The sequence below is a fragment of the Euprymna scolopes genome, chromosome 14, assembly GCF_053919585.1.
Source record: "Euprymna scolopes isolate OS-2025 chromosome 14, ASM5391958v1, whole genome shotgun sequence".
Taxonomy (NCBI): domain Eukaryota; kingdom Metazoa; phylum Mollusca; class Cephalopoda; order Sepiida; family Sepiolidae; genus Euprymna; species Euprymna scolopes.
This window is the reverse complement of record NC_136495.1, coordinates 52,698,287-52,715,208: the sequence shown is the minus strand read 5'-3', so window position 1 is coordinate 52,715,208 and position 16,922 is coordinate 52,698,287. Positions and strand designations below refer to the sequence as shown.

Genomic DNA, 16,922 nt, shown 5'->3' with positions numbered 1-16,922 from the left:
AAAGCCCACATTTTCTCAGTGTTAAAAGAAAGATTTGTCTTGAATGTAACTGTCCATTTTTGGCCACATTCGATTACAGATTGGAGGTCATTTTCTAAGGGTTTAATCATTGTTAATCATTTTGCTCACATATTTCAGAGATGATTGCATTTTCCTTTCATCATATTTGATTTAACATGACAGGAGATTAATTAACAACTGCAATAGTTGAGGACATGCATTGCATGGCGAGAAATTATATGAAAATGATTCAATGAATGTATAATGTAAGTCTTAAAGATAAGATTAGATCTGATGACTTCAGATGAAGATTAAATCTGGACAGTGCACAAAACAGGAGTCTTGGTTGGTTTGGTCATATTAAAAAAATAGATGAGTTGAATTATTAAATATAGAATAGGTCTATATTATTTAATCAATTGGAATGTTTATTAAGATGAGTATTATTCATTCATTTATTTATTGCGGACTATTATCCTCATTTCTTAGTTGTTGTTTCACAACATTTCGGCGAACTATTCCTCTGGCCTTCGTTAGGTGGTAATCACAACGGGATAGAAACTCCAAATCTCTTATGGAAGGCAGTAATTGCTAAGAATGCAGTTAGGAGATTTGGGGTTTCTATCCTGTCGCAGTTACCACCTGACGAAGGCCAGAGGAATAATTGGCCAAAACGTTGTGGAACAACAACAAAAAGATAAGGATAATAGTCCGAAATAAATAAATGAATAGAAAGTGTCAGTTGATGGTTATTTTCATATTACCCAGAGCATCTCCTTGGGGAGCTGGATTTCCCCACCTTCTGGTCTTGTGCCGCATCTTGCTGCAGTGGGAAACAAGTAAACAACCAGTCAGCCAAAAGCAGTCACATAGACCAGTCAAAAAAGAGGACATAATAACGTCCTGCCTATCTCAAAATGCTTTCAACTCACTTATGCAACACATTGAGAAAATTTACAAGCCATGCCACATCTTGCCGCAATGAGAATAAAATTGGTTTGAGAATTAATGTCATCAATACCAAAGTGACGATCAGTGGTTGTAGTGTTGGAAATTCCCCAGAAAGAGGAAAACTCCGCTGCTCAGTTTGTGGAAAGGAAGTTAGGTGCAATGCATTTTTCTGCATTCATTACTTTGTTGCAAATTGAATACACGACGTAGGTTGCGAACACAGGGAGTGCGACTGCAAGAATCAGAAGTGGATTGAGTAAAGTTAGAGAACTTCTTCCAGAGCGTTACCACTGTCAACCGGGGGGGGGGGGGAGTCTATTCAGTGTGCAATGTGATGATGTATGAATGTGAAACATGGTCAGTAAGAGTTGAAGAGATTCATTACATGGATAGAAATGATATGAGAATGATGAAATGCATGTGTAATGTGAATCTTAAAGACGGACAGTATAAGGAGAGGCATTCAAAACATGAGACTTTGATGGTATAGCCACATTGAAAAAATGGATATGAGTTCTTGGGTCAGTAGATGTAGAACAGTTGATGTAGCAGGGTCAGCTCACAGGAGAAGGCCAAGGAAAACATGGGACAAAGTGATAAGGATGGACTTGAGAGAAAGGGATATATATATATATATATATATATATATATATATATATATATATATATATATATATATATATTCCCTTTCAAACTAACCAATCTCTAGCGAGGTCTTTATATATATATATATATATATATATATATATATATATAAAAAGACCTCGCTAAAAGTCAGTTCCTAAAAGCCATCCAACACATGCTTACATGTAAAATAAACACTAAACTGATGATGATGATGATAATAACGATGATATTGATGATGGTATAAAATACATATTCTTATCTATTAATATCACTTAAATAGTTCTCCATGTTTTCAAGTCTAATGTTGACAAATATCTGTCTTGTCTCCTGTAAATCAATTCTTTCATAGTACTGTTCCATCGTCCAACTGATTGGTTAGTTTGAAAGACAATTCCTAAAAGCCGTCCAACAGATGCCAACATGTAAAACAAACACTAAACTGATGACCACCATGATGATAATGATGATGGTGCTGCTACTGATATCGACGATGCTATAAAATACATATTCTTATCTATTAATATCACTTGAATAGTTTTCCATGTTTTCAAGTCCAATGTTAACAAATATCTGTCTTGTCATCCTATAAACCAATCCTTTCATATTACTGTTCCATCATTCAACTGTAATTCTCACTAACCCTTATCCTCAAGTGGCTTTTGGCCTTGATAAATAGCGAATCCTTTACATACAAAGCCTTAGGGAAAGAAACGTTTATTGACTCAGCTTCAACACAACAATTTTTTTTTTTTAATCTATATAAGTATTTACTTGTATATTCTTATCCATTAATATCACTTAAATAGTTTTCCACGCGTTCTGGTGGTGCTTACTAAGGATTAGTGTTTGGTGAACAGGGAGAGGCAGACATTCCCCAAATACCTATCTTTTAGAAGGGCGGGATGGATAGAAGATGTGGTAGTTAAAAGCAACAGGTACAAAAAAAAAAAAAAAAAAAAAAAAGAGAGAGAGAGAAACTTATGAAGAATGACCCCAAGGTCATAATATAAGTAAAGGTAGGCAAAGGGAGGATAATCATGTGAGAGGGCGTGTGTACAAATATCTACATCCTTTAGCTATATATATATATATATATATATATATATATATATAAATTTGATACTCAAAAATATCTTCAATTCAAATATTCTAATTGACATGGGATTCGCCAGGTATGACTTTTCAGCTCATCAGTGTGCAATTACTGAATAAAACTGATCCATTTACTCGATTTTAATAATAACTAAAATCACTGGTGACCCGTTGGGTCAGTATTTTATATAATGAATGAATGACAAAAGCCTATATTCCAAAGTTCATGATGTTTATTTATTCTTTAATTCAGTTGACATTTACAATTCTTGACAGTATCTGATTCATAGCACAAAATCAATCACTTAATTATCATATCAATCAGTGAATTTATTTTGCCCTTAACTCATCAGAAGAAATAGCAACAATCAATCCATCAAAAGGAAATAAAGTGCGTTTTGACATGATTAAAAATCCGAAATTTGGAAGAGAAGCTGTAAATACCTTATATGTTTACATTATGCAATTATTGCTCTGTAATTACATTGAGCTTCTTAAATACGGATTGGTGTATCTATATATCTATAAAAGTAAAAATGTGTGTCTGTACATTTCCCTATCAAAATAACTTTGTCAATTTTCGGGCTAAAGACTCGAGTTTTGACATAAGGGGTATTGAGATTTGGGAAAATCTTTTTAATCGGTTTTTGACCAGAAATTTGGCTGCCAAGGGGTCAAAGTTCAACAATTTGACTTTTGAAAACTCTACCGAACTCCTCTGCCAATTTTGGGTCTAAACGCTTGAAATTTTAAATGTAGGTTACTTGGACATGGATCAAAATTTATAATTTGATTTGAGCCCAAAACAAATGTTAAAGGTCAAAATTGGGGTCAAAGTTAAAAAAAAATTTAACCTCTGCAATCTCTACCAAATTACTCAGCCAATTTCTGGTCTAGACATTTGAAATTTTACATAAAGTGTATTCAGGGATAGGGCAAGCATTTTGATCGGTTTAGATCGAAAATTTGAGCTGCCAAGGAGTCAAAGTTGAAAAGATTTGACTTTTGCGGTGTCTAGCAAACTACTCAGCCAATTTTGTGTCTAAACATTTGAAATTTATGCATAATGGGTATTCAGACATGCGGCAAGCATTTTAATCAGTTTTGGGGCGAAAATTTGGCTGGCAAAAGGTCAACGTTGAAAGAGTTGACCTTTGCAGATTTTACCAAATTCCTCTGCCAATTTTAGGTCTAAAGACTTGAAATTTTAGATGTAGGTAACTTGGACATGGGTAAAATTTTATATTTTGATTTGAGACCAAAATAATAAATGTTAAGGGGTCAAAATCGGGGTCAAAGTTAAAAAAATTGACCTGCGGTCTCTACAAAATTACTCAGACAAATTTTGGTCTAAACATTTGAAATCTTACATAAAGTGTATTCACATGTCGGGCAAGTTATGAACAGTACATAGGGCCCGAGCAAAGTCGGGCTGAACTGCTAGTATTATAAGGAAATAAAGTATATTTACACAGATATATATATATATATATATATATATATATATATATATATATATATATTGGTAAAAGTTTTGAAGCGAGTTTAAGTTTCTTTTAGTTTGATGGTGGAAAGAAGGGCGAACCACATAAACAAATGGCGAATGATACGATAACCAGTACCAACATGCAGAAATTTAAATGTAATGTAAACAAACATCTTGCTCCCCAATTCCTCACTTAGGATACCCTTATAAATCTAGCCCCTAACATTTGGGGTTTCAAAATACTATTAAATACTAGCAATAATATGCTCTTCCTTTAATCACATACATTTCTGCAAATATATATAATGCAAGTGTTGGGGTTGCTAAGGAACAACCGATTGTGATAATTTCTCGTTAATGTATGCTATCCCCCTCCCAATGAGGCAGATGCAATGTCTAGTAGAAGGATCGTCTCAATACAACAGAATAATTGTAGTAGTATCTCCAATGAAAGTGGTAATACTTGAGAGGATGGTATCATGATAATAAAACAGATACTACACACAACCCTCCTTCCTGAATTGAGCATTGGAAGATAGTACAAAAACTAGATGTAACAGTAAAGAGACAGATACTAAATCTCCATTAATAATAGATGTAGCACACTCCTGCATACACACATGCCAAAATAAACAGAAGGTACTTTTTGGGGTAAGATGTCTATCACCCATTATTATGTTAAGCAACACTGAGCCTATTCATATTAGATGGCTGACTTTTGAGGAATACCAAGCGCTGTATGTGGAAGGATTTTGACCCCCTCGCTGCAAGAATTGCATAAAAATAAAAACTAACATCATGATCTTCTTGACTACTTGTGGCTTTAATATTCACTAGGAAGCTTGACTAAACCCACTTTGTGTCCTTTGTTTCCACCCATTGTTGCAGTTTTTATAAAAATTATAAAATCAAAGGATTTCGCAAAATAAGAATACATTGTGATGTCACCATATACCACCTCCTACCCCGCCCTCTTTCTCTTCTTTCTTTGCTCTTTTTCGTCATTTCATTCCTCTCACCACTCCTCTTATCATTCGTCCTTTATCTATGTCATTAGCGCTTCCATCCACCATGTAAAAATAGTTATTTAAACTGACATTAAAATTCTCAATTCCTCATTTTATCAGAAGATTGAAAAGTTTGAGTTATTTTTTTATACGTGCAATCATTTTATAAATAGAAAAGATTAAAACATTAACTTCTTCGCAATCATTTCAATTATTAAACATTATAAATAAATAAATAAATAAAATAAAGATGACAGTTTTTTAAACTTCTTAATGAAATAACCTGAAACAGCTTATTTCATTAAGAAAACAAAACAAATGGCTATTCGCCGGTCTTAATAAGCTCAGGTACTTTAAACAAACAATTTTAAATGTGGACATTCCATTCAAAAGTTTCAGACATTTCATTCATAAGTTTCAGACATTCCATTCAAAAGTTTCAGACATTCCATTCATAAGTTTTAGACATTCCATTCATGAGTTTTAGACATTCCATTCATAAGTTTCACACATTCCATTCATAAGTTTCACACATTTTAAAAACAATATAAAAGAAAATTTAATATCATAGAGAGAGAGTACGGTCTTGATACTGCAGCCACAAAGCACACCAGTGGTGGCATATATATATTTACTATAATAAGGCATGTGTCTATTTCAGTATTTCTATATATAAATACCTATTAGTTTATGTGCAATATCAAGGGAAGTAATTCAGTATATATTAACACTGGACGAATTCAAAATATAATCAGATTCATCTTAGAGAAGAGGAAATTCCAGGTTGCTCTTGATGGAGGTACATCGAAATAGAATATTATTCCTATGACCTCCCTGATAAAATTGTGTCTGAGATGGGTATATTTGCTGATAACACCATGCTCTATAATAGACATGAGCGGAAAGACGAATGTACACATATCTAAGGCAATGGGTGAATCCTTAGAAAATGACCTCCAGTCTGTAGTGGAATTGGGTCGTAAATGGATGGTAGCATTTTTTTTAGTGCTACTAAGATTAAGCTTCTTTCCTTTAACAATTACAAGAAACTTTCTCATCCACTGATAATCATGACTAATGACACCCTACCTGAGAGGTCATCCTTCAAGCTTCTCGGCTTAACATTCACAGGCAACATGGACTCGAAGAAATACATTGAAGATATTGCAAAGGCTGTTACAAAGAAGGTGGCTTCCCTCTACCATGCTAGAAAATTACTTGCACCTAAATGTATCCTGTATCTCTAAAAAGCCACCATTCTCCCAAGCATGGAGTATTGTTGCCACATCTTGGCTGGTGCATTGCACCATTAGTTTCTCCCTCTTGGACAGGGTCCAAAAAAGAGTTTCCAATCTAGGTAGGTTCCACACAATCAATTAAGGCTCAATCCCTGTTCTATCACCACAATGTTGCATCTCTGTGCTTGTTTTTCAATTATTTTAATAGAATGTGCTCTGATGAACTTGTACGGTGCAAGTTTCCTCCTCTTGATGTACATACCCCTGACAAATCCTTTTAGCAACAAAAGCCCACCCCTTCACTGTAGAAGTCCCTAGATGGCGGAAAGTCTTCTACTCTGATAACTTCTTTCTTTTGACTGCTAGACTTTGAAATTCCCTCCCTGCTTCTTGCTTCCCTGACTGTACTAACAGGCAGAAGTTTAAACATAATGTAAACCGATATCTTGCTCATCTCCTTACATAGTCCCTCCGTAAACATGTTCACAAATAGTAGCCCCTAACGTCCAAGTGGCAGTATGCCTTGTTTGGGGTGAACAAGAGTAAAAAATAAAATTAAAAAATATGGCATCAGCAGAGGTTGACTCAATGTTTTAGTTGTTGTCTAATGTCAACAAGCTGATGACTTTTTCCGAGTGAATGCTATTAAAAAGGTTTTAAGTTGGGAACAAAATTCTTTAGAATCAATTGGAATTCAAGAGTCTCTCCTATTTTTTTTTTTTTTTTTTTTTTAACTCCTAGCCAGAATGGCAAATGGATGTTCGCACATTATTTTTAACATTCATTCAACAATATCTGATGTGGTATTCACTTTAGGTGGCTGAGCCAGCTTCCACCAAAGGAAAAGGTTTCTAGGGAATATCAAATTCGCTTCAAGTCCTCAGCTACCTGTATTTTACAGTCAAGGAAGATGATGTATAGAAGCTAGTATTCCCAAATAATTACCTATCTTGAATTAATTGGAATTTAGAAGTCTCCCCTATTTTTTTTTACTCTTAGCTAGAAGGGCTAATGAATTCATTCCTTTTCCAAAAGATATTAGTCAAAGTGAGTCAGCTGCCTGATAGGATTCGAACCTGGTATGTTGAGTCAATAATCCTTATAACTACCTTATGATTATCGTTTTCGGATGTTAATTACCTAGATTAAATACAGGGTGACACTCCCCTAAAAAAATGCCACTCATGGAGTCATTAATAAAATTTATGATCCTTTCTGCAATCCAACCATATTTAGTACAAATAAACGCTATGCCTGACTTGTCCACCAAGTTTCAGCTATGAACATCCAACAGTCTTTGTTTTATTGTCACCCAACGATAAGTACACCTGCATATAATGTGCAAAATTGTCAATATCCCTGACACACTTCTCTTTTGGGATTTCCCTGATTTGAGCTGCAATGGCTGTCCTCAGTTATGGAAGAGTCCAGGGATTGTTTTGATAGACAATGTCTTTGAGAAAATTCAACAGGTAAAAATCCGGGGATGGAGGGTATGATCGGGTAATTGTGAAACCCATTCAGGATCACACCTCCTACTGATGAGAGGATCACCAAAATGTCCGCACATTATTTTTAACGTTCATTCAGCAATATCTGATGTGGTATTCACTTTAGGTGGCTAACCCAGCTTCCACCAAAGGAAAAAGTTTCTAGGGAATATCAAATTCGCTTCAAGTCCTCGTATATCCACCTGTATATCTCAGTCAGGGAAGATGCTGTATAGCAGCTAGTATTCCCAAATGGTTACCTATCTGATGCTGACTAATTTTTTTTACATGGTAGTCACCACTTATCAAGGCCTGGAAGCCACTCGGGGATAAGAGTTATTGCGTGTATAGTAATCAATGGGATAGTATCGTAGTAATCATTAGTATTGGAGATTTGATAAAGTGTCTTACTTAAGGGAGCGATTCATCAGGAATTTGTTTATGTTGGACTTGAAGACATCCAAGTTGTAGTCAGGTGGGAAACAGGCAAACGAAAGAGAGTTCCACAGGCATACACTTCTAAGAAAGAAGCTTTGTTCATGGAATCTACGTTTTGATTTTGGCACAGATAAAGAGTGCGGAGAACCAGTGTGGCAATATGATCATGTACATTATTATTAAGCAGCAATAAAGTAAAGGCTGTTGGATATTCGTAACTGAAACTTGGTGGACAATTCAGGCATAGGCTGAAGTTCATTTGTACTCTTTGATATGTGTTTGCAGTGCATGCCAGACAGACAATCTATCATATGCCAAATTACATAAAATATCCCTTTTCTTATCTTCTTCTATGTAACACTTGTCCACCATGTGCAATAACAGTTTCAACAATTGGTAGACATGTTCTATTGGTTGAAAATGGAATTGCATGTTTTTTTTTTTGTTTTTTGCTTTTTTTTCCTCGATTTTTATTATTTATTAACCTTTCTTTTCTTTTAATTAAAAATGTTCCTTGTCTAAACATTGATTTCAACATTTTTTTTTTCTTTTTTTCTGTTGTAGCTCCTCAGACATCCAGGAAGCAAAGCCAGGTGGTGGGGGGAGGAGGAAGAGGAGGAGGAGAAGAAGAAGAAGAAGATGATGGTGATGAAAAAGAGAGAGAGAGAGAGAGAGAGAGAGAGAGTGAGCGAGAGGGGGGAAAAAATGGATGATTGATGATGCTATCGCAAGTTCAACAACTCCTACCTCAACTCAGAAGAGGGAGCCAAAGAACCAGAACGCTGGTGAGTGACGGCGGCGGCGGCAAAGAGGCTGGTAAGTTGCTCTTGATTTATTGACTGGCATAAACTCCCACCAAAACATCATATGTGTTTTTTGTTTTTTTATTTTCTAATTTTTTTATTATTATTATTCTTATATCTGCTTTCATTTGGATAAGAAGAGCATTTCAAAAGTTCCAATGCATAACATAATAACATTTATGCAAATTGCAAAGAGAAGCAAAGATTTTTCAATTCCACAATTCATAAAAGTCCTTTGATAATTTTTTTAACTTTCAATTAAAATAGGCTTTTACAGTCAAATTGTAGAATTGACGGTTGAATATGGCTATAAGCCCATTTTTTTTTTTTTTTTTGCATTAAATACTAATCCCTATTAATCCCAAACTGTGAATCGAACGGATACCATTATACTTAGTTAGCTGTGTCTTATGAACAAAGGTCCATACAAAATTCCAGCTAGATTAGTCCAGTAGTTTCAGAGAGTAAACGACTGATTTCTATTGATCTCTATTAATTCCTAACCATGCATTGAACCGATACCATAATACGTAGTTCGCTACACCTTAAAGCAAAAGTCCATACAAAATTTCAACCAGATCGGACAAGTAGTTTCCTAGAAAATGTGTACTGGATAGACAGACTAAGAGAAATATAATATATGTAGATTAGAAGAACTTGAAGGGCAACACACCTTTTATAAAATTTTATTTACTGAATGATTGGCATGCAAACCAATTGCAATAAACTTCATTTGGTATTATGAAAACTGGACACAGCCCTGAGATATTGCTATAGCACATCTGACCCTGCCACTCTGGGTGACCTCTAGGACACAATCAAACTACATGTAAGAAGATTATCCTTAGGCAATTGAAAAACCAAGATAGTAAATAGTAATTATTTCAAGTTAATTCAACTTTAATGTAAAATTTTTTTAATATATGTATATATATGTATATATATATATATATGTATATATATATATATACATATATATATTACTTATCCATATGCGACATCAGTTTCAAGGTTAACTAACGTGCATATTGATTTTGAGAAAGGACGTTCTATTAATTAACTATTACTTATTGTTTTTTTTTTAATTCAATGACTGCTTTGATTTGAATATAACAAAAATTCCGTTTCGCATATTGTTTCCTGGATAAATATTTAGCATTTGTGTTTAAATACGCCTTTCTTCAGAGAAAAACAGATTGTGATCTATTTCTAAATTGCAAGTGAGAAGAAAAATTGGTTTCTTTTTTTCTTTTCCTTTCTCTATGGTCACATTTAAAAAGTGAATAAATTTGTGTCGGAATTACCAAGATGTTAATGTTTATATGAATAAATGAGAAATATTTTTGTTTCATGTTTACAACAAAGTTATAAAATTCGTATTATTTAATCTTAAGTGTCATTTTCACAACGCTTTGCTCGATATAACCCTTGACCTTTTCTAGGTGTATCTTGTAAAACTCGGAAATCTGCACAAAATTTCGAACACTACCCTTTATTTAATCCATGGAAGTATCATGGTCTTGTTCCATCAGCCATGACCGAGTAGAAGTCCTAAGTAATTCTGCAATTGTATTCCGAGTACTGCCCACACTGAGGATTGAGGATTGAAACTTCAACCTCCAGAAGAGTATCACTTATGAGTAAATTTTACCAAATACTTTATCCGTTATGCCATGGAAACATTGTGAAAGTAACACTCAAGATGAGAATTAAAGTCTGAATAATCAAAATAATAAAAGTTATCAATTCTCACCTCAACAATTCAGAAACAAAGTTATGAATACAATTATTTTATAAGTTGTTTCAAATATTTCATGTAGTCAACTTTGCAAAATGATAACAAGCCGACAAATTGTTTCCTTCACATGAAATATTTGCAATGTTAAGATAAATCTGGGCAGGAGCTGCTAGAAGCAGCTTACCCTACCTTGGCAGAGTTCAAAATAGACTTCGTAACCTAGTGAGACATGCTCTTTTCTCTTTCCTGGAACCACAAGAGATGTTGTGAGCCTGTCTCTGCTTTATCGTTATTTGCACGGTAAGTGCTCTTCTGAGCTCCAATCTATGGTCCTCCCTGGCCTGACTTTTCCAAAAAAACACTCGTCTATCTGAAACCACCATCAATAATTTCCCCCACTCTTTATCTTTGCCTAAACCTAAACGTAGATTCCATGAACAAAGCTTCTTTCTTAGAACTGCATGCCTGCAGAGCTCTGTTTCGTTTCAATTAAAAGAATATGCTGTTGTCATAGCCCTACTCATTAACCAACATTAAAAAAAATGTCCCGATGGTAACAAATTCTTTAATGAGGTATTCTTTAGTCACACCATTCAGAAAAAAAAAAAAAAAAAAAAATGTATGTAATATTATTTAAATAACTCAAATTTTCACAAGGTGCTCTTCAGTATATTCAGATAAGTACTTTTCCTAGTTGCCACTTATCAAGGCAAAAAGACACTCGAGGACTCCGCATTCCTATCCCATCGTGATTAATCACCTCATCACTAGGACTAGGACAACAGAATATTCTTTTCATTGCTGTTAACTCTCGGGTGTGTATCCGTTGATATCTTATATGTTTTTATATAGAGTGATATGGTTCTCGGTTGATTAATTGTGTCTAACTGTGTGGGATATATACTCGAGAGTCAAAACAATGATAAGAATATGCTGTTGTCATGGCCCTACTTATCAGATTACTTCTACTGGAAAATCCGACACTGATGTAGACGCTTTGTGTATTTGTACATCATCATTGTTGATGAGATTACAGAATGGTACAGAGTCTTTTTCACCAGCTTTCAATGGTTATTCAGGTCTTGTAGAAAGTTATTTCTACCACGCCACATCTGTACGAATGCCTCGTCTCCCATTTTAGAGCTTTGCCACGGAAAATTTAGACATTGTTTTTACATTTATTATCTTCACATAAATAATATTTTAAAATTAACAAATACAACTTTTTCTGTTTTCTTTGTTTTTTTTTAACCCAAACAAGGCATATTACAACTAATACGTAAGGGGAATCTGTGATTAGCAGCCAGAGTTGTGCAGGTGGATTTTTGTTCATATTACATTTAAATTTCTGCATATTGGTATAGTTGTGTGTGTCTGTGTATCTCGCCTCTACATAACTAACAACATTTTTTTTTTTTTAATATTCAGAATTTGGATTATTCGGATCAGATAGTTAATTACTGATGTTGTTATTGCCTGTAGTAAGGCTTGAACCTTATACGGACTTGTAACACAACGATTAAAGCATTTATTAACAATTCATTCTAAGTGACAGTCTTACGGAGGTTGAAGGTTCAATTATCTCTATTATTATTATAAATGCAATTGTGTGACAATTTTTTGTGTGTGTGTGTTTCTCACGTCTACATGATTCACATAGTTTTCACTGTTTCGAAATTCTTAGATGAGGATTGATAATTCAGATTGTTTGAACCGGGTGATGGTGTTAATTCTTAGGTTAGTAGCAGGATCCATTCCACAGCTGCTTCTGTCATCTGTTATTCATTGCTAACATGCTTTCAAGGTGTCTGTGATTAATTTCCATAGGCTGCATGATATCATTGTACCATATTTGTCCAAACTGAAAGATGTTTATCTATTCTGGCCAATGTAATTTTAAAATATATCTGTCTCCAAAACTCGTGTACGAATTTTTTTTTACATATTTCAATTCTATGGATGTGCGATGCAAATACAGACCCCACAAAATTATCATACTATCTTTGGACAGAACAGATATTACACTTTGTATCATTTATTTGCAAAAGATATAAAAATTATATTTTGACCATCAAAAGTTGGCAGGGGTGGGGGTGATCATCCCTTGTCTATTCTATTTGTTTATTCTACTCTCTAAAACACTTTGGTTGGTTGTTTTTGTTTTACGGCATATCAACCCTTTTCGGGTTATTTAATGCCGAATCCAAAGATTTTGAAGAAAAATTTTTTTTAATAGAATATATTTGTTGTTTTCAAGTCGGTTTCTATTTAACCCATAGTTGGGACCCTAACAGGTACTACCACTCCAGGTCAGAGTGGACCTGGGAGCAATGGCAATTAAAGGGTGGCTCCACACTCCCCAAAGCCCGCAAGCTAGGGGCTCACCACTGGATATAGTTTAAGGTCATATCCAGGACCCTAAAACACTTTGATCCATGCTCGAAGGCAAAGAAAATATATTTGAGTTTCACATTCCAAAGAACATCAGCTTAAATTTACAAACATATTTTTTTTTTTGCATGGATCTTCAGTGATTGGGTGGTCCCATTTTTTTAAAGAAGGGGTGATAGTGTACGCATGAGCATGAAATTGCCTTAGTGTATTATTATATAGGTTCTTTGTTATTATTGCTCTAGTAAGGATTGAACATTACATAATCCAGTGGCACAACTGTTAAAGGTGTTGGTTAACAATGAGCTCTAAGTGACCACATTCTTCTAGAGGTTAAAGGTTCAATCCTTACTTCTTCTATTCAGTTAACGTCACTTTTCTCTTGCCCAGTGGTCAGATGATTTCTGATATTGCGCAAACTCAATCTTCAGTTCTCACACTTCAGCATGGCAGGCATCTCCAAATTCCACTCTGTGCAGTCTTGTCTTGTCACTTGCTTCCAAGTTTTCCTTGGCTGGTCAATCTTCCTGTGATTTAAGGCATTCATGCTTCTGAAATGGTTTATCCGGAAGGATGGTTGTTTCACATGATCGCACCGGCATAATCGATTCATCCTTAAGATAACATCCATGCTGGGCAAGTATGAACGTTTCTGCAAATCCGCTGATGTTTTAGGTTTGGTCAGATTTCACATTGCAGCATCTGATCATGGATCTGCCATTGAACTGCAGATGTGTAAGAGAGGGACTTGGCATTCACTACCTTGTATCATGATTCTCTTGTCCAGTATATAAAGAGGGACAGCATGTGATGCTTTCAGATGCAATAACTCACAAAATTTTGCCCAAGCTGAATCCACATCCATTACCTGCACTTAGCATATCTCAGAGATAGAAGAGTCCAGGGTATTGTCATCTAGTGCCATTTCTCTGTGTGGCTGATCGTCAATAGGATGCAGTTGCCTTATGCATCTCCTACAAGCTATAATGACTAAGAAGAATGTAAGAAGAATAATACATTTATCTCCATATTCACACAATTGCGTGACTACTGTTCATGCGTGTTTCTTGCATCTGTGTGATTTACTTTTTACATTTTGAAATTTTTTAGATAAGGATTGATAATGTGCGTTATTTTGATTTTTTGGATAATTCTCCTTATCTTGGTTATTATTTTCACAATATTCTGGCCGATGTAACATCCAACCTTCTTCAGATGCATTATTTTGAACTTGGGAATCGTTTTGTCAAACCGGGGAACCTATATAGAGTGTGAATATAGCAGACTGAACTATTTATTTAATCCACGAGGGTAGATTCTTGGACCCTCATTACTCCTGATATTCATAAATGATATGACAGAATTGTGTCTGAGATGGGTATATTTGCAGATGAAACCAATGCTCTATTATAAACATCAGAGGAAAACGAATGCACATATATTTAAAGCAATGGCAGAAACCCTAGAAAATTACTTTTAGTCCATAGTGGAATGGAGTTATAAATGGTTGGTAATAATTAATGCTACTAAGACTAAGCTCCTTTCCTTTAACAACTACAAAAAAACCTTCTCAACTAATGATTGCCATGACAAATAACATCCTATGTAAGAGCCCATCTTTCAAACTCCTCGGCCTAATATTCACAAACAACATGAATTAGAATAAATATATTCAGGACATTGCCAATGCTGCTGCAAAGATAGTAGGCTCCCTCTACCATGCTAGAAAATTACTTACACCTGAGAGTATCCCATATCTTTACAAGGCCACAATTCTCCCATGTATGGAGTATTGTTGCCACATCTGGGCTGGTGCATCTATCACTAATCTCTTACCCTTAGAGCCCCCCCCCCAAAAAAAAAGAGTTTCAAATTTAAGAGGTCCTGCATTGTCAGCCAAGCTCCAATCTCTGTCCCATCGCTGCAATGTTGCATCCCTGTGCCTGTTTTACAAGTACTCTAATGGCATGTGCTCTGATGAACTCATAGCACTTGTGACCTCTTGATGCACCTGAAGAAGATTGGAGATTACATCGGATGAATGTCAAAATAACAACCAAGATGACAGCAGCCATCAGAATAATCGTAATATTTTTTTTTTTTTAAATTTACTATTAATCGATTATTTATTGAAATTAAAGTGTGATGATGAGATGAACACCAAAGTGTCATTGCATTTCATTGAATGGTGATAAAATAAAGCATGTCAAACATTCACGAGTGAGACTTGTTGGACAAGTCAAGCATAGACTGAAGTTTATTTGTACCGAATGTAATTAATATTCAATTTAGTAGTCAGTATTCAACTGTCTGATCAGTTGGGCTAGAACTGAATGAGCCCAGAAAGTTGGTTTATAAGCCAGCTGAGACGTTCCATAATGCTCAGATGGGAGGATCCAATCTCTAGGTGCTGGTTAGTTGCTAATCTATGAGTGGATAATTTTTTATGCAAATGTTGCTTCATTCAATCAAAACGGAATTTTATTTGTACCAAATATGGTTAGATTGCAGAAAGGATTGTGAATTATAACAATTCGGTATGTGGCAGTTTGTGTGGGTGTATGTGTGTGTGTGTGTGGGTGTGTATGTGTGTGTGTATGTGTGTGTGTATGTGTGTGGGGGGGGATAGATCATCCTGTACAACTTAAATATTTACTCTTCAGATTGTTCTGTGAGTTTTTTTGTTTTTTTTTCTCAAACATCTATTTTTATAATTGATTAATTACCGCTATTCATTGATCTTCATAATTTATTGCCGATGATCAATGATGATTAGCAACTCTTTAAACTATTTGTACGATGAAGGCCAATCTATTTGCTAATTGCGTAAGTGCCAGTGGAACATCCTTTGCTGCAAGTTGAGCAAAGAAAATGATTAGCATTCGATTAAATACTTTACCATTTTGATCGGCACCATTTGCTGTTTCTGATTGTCTCCCCCTCATCCCACTTTAAACGGCGGCAGCCGCAGAATGCTTCTGAACGCCTTCTTTTTGTTTAATATCATCTAATTATGTCTGTTGTCGGCCAAAGATTAGTGGATTTCAGCGTCTAATTACAAACGGCTCTCATAAGTGGGAAATCAGTGAAAGAGATTTTCTGATTCATTGAATTTGTCTTGTTGCTTTTTGATTGGAAATTTTATAAGACATTCATACAGTGGTCAGTGTTCTTGAGGTCCCTTGCCCTCGTAAAGGTCGTGTTGATTGGCCAAAAAGTGTAACCAATTATAATTAGGCTTCACAAGAGCCAGCCTATATAAACATATTCTTAAAGCTTCTGCTTCTAATTGCATTTTTATAACCGCTGCCAACATCTGCTACTGGTTAACTGAATCATGATACAAGCCTGCAGATGCTTGTCGCAAGCGAAGCCTTCCTCCTACAACCAAATGAGCCAGCGATTGTTGTGACTGAAACATGTTAGGGTCAACAAAACATTTCTTTATGCGAGATAACTTCTGTGGATGCAGAAATTCACAACTCTTCGTTCTTTATAGATTTTCTGATTTGTATATCATTCTTTATTCCTTATCTTTGTAAAATTGTTCACAGTTGTTGTTCCTTCTTTTTAAAAGCTGTTGCTCCCAATACAATTTTCAGTGTTTATCTTCAAATGTAATTCCTATTTTGTTTTACCGAACATTCTATAGAAATTCACA

General features: G+C 35.0%; 1 long non-coding RNA gene across 1 annotated transcript in view; it reads left to right on the top strand.

The window, feature by feature from the left end:
• The window catches only part of LOC145293013 (uncharacterized), a 359,025-nt gene that overhangs the window by 273,685 nt on the left and 68,418 nt on the right, over window positions 1–16,922 (top strand). The window contains exon 2 of the long non-coding RNA XR_013869640.1: window positions 8,894–9,145. This is a non-coding gene — a long non-coding RNA (uncharacterized LOC145293013). The remainder of the gene's footprint in view (window positions 1–8,893; window positions 9,146–16,922) is intronic.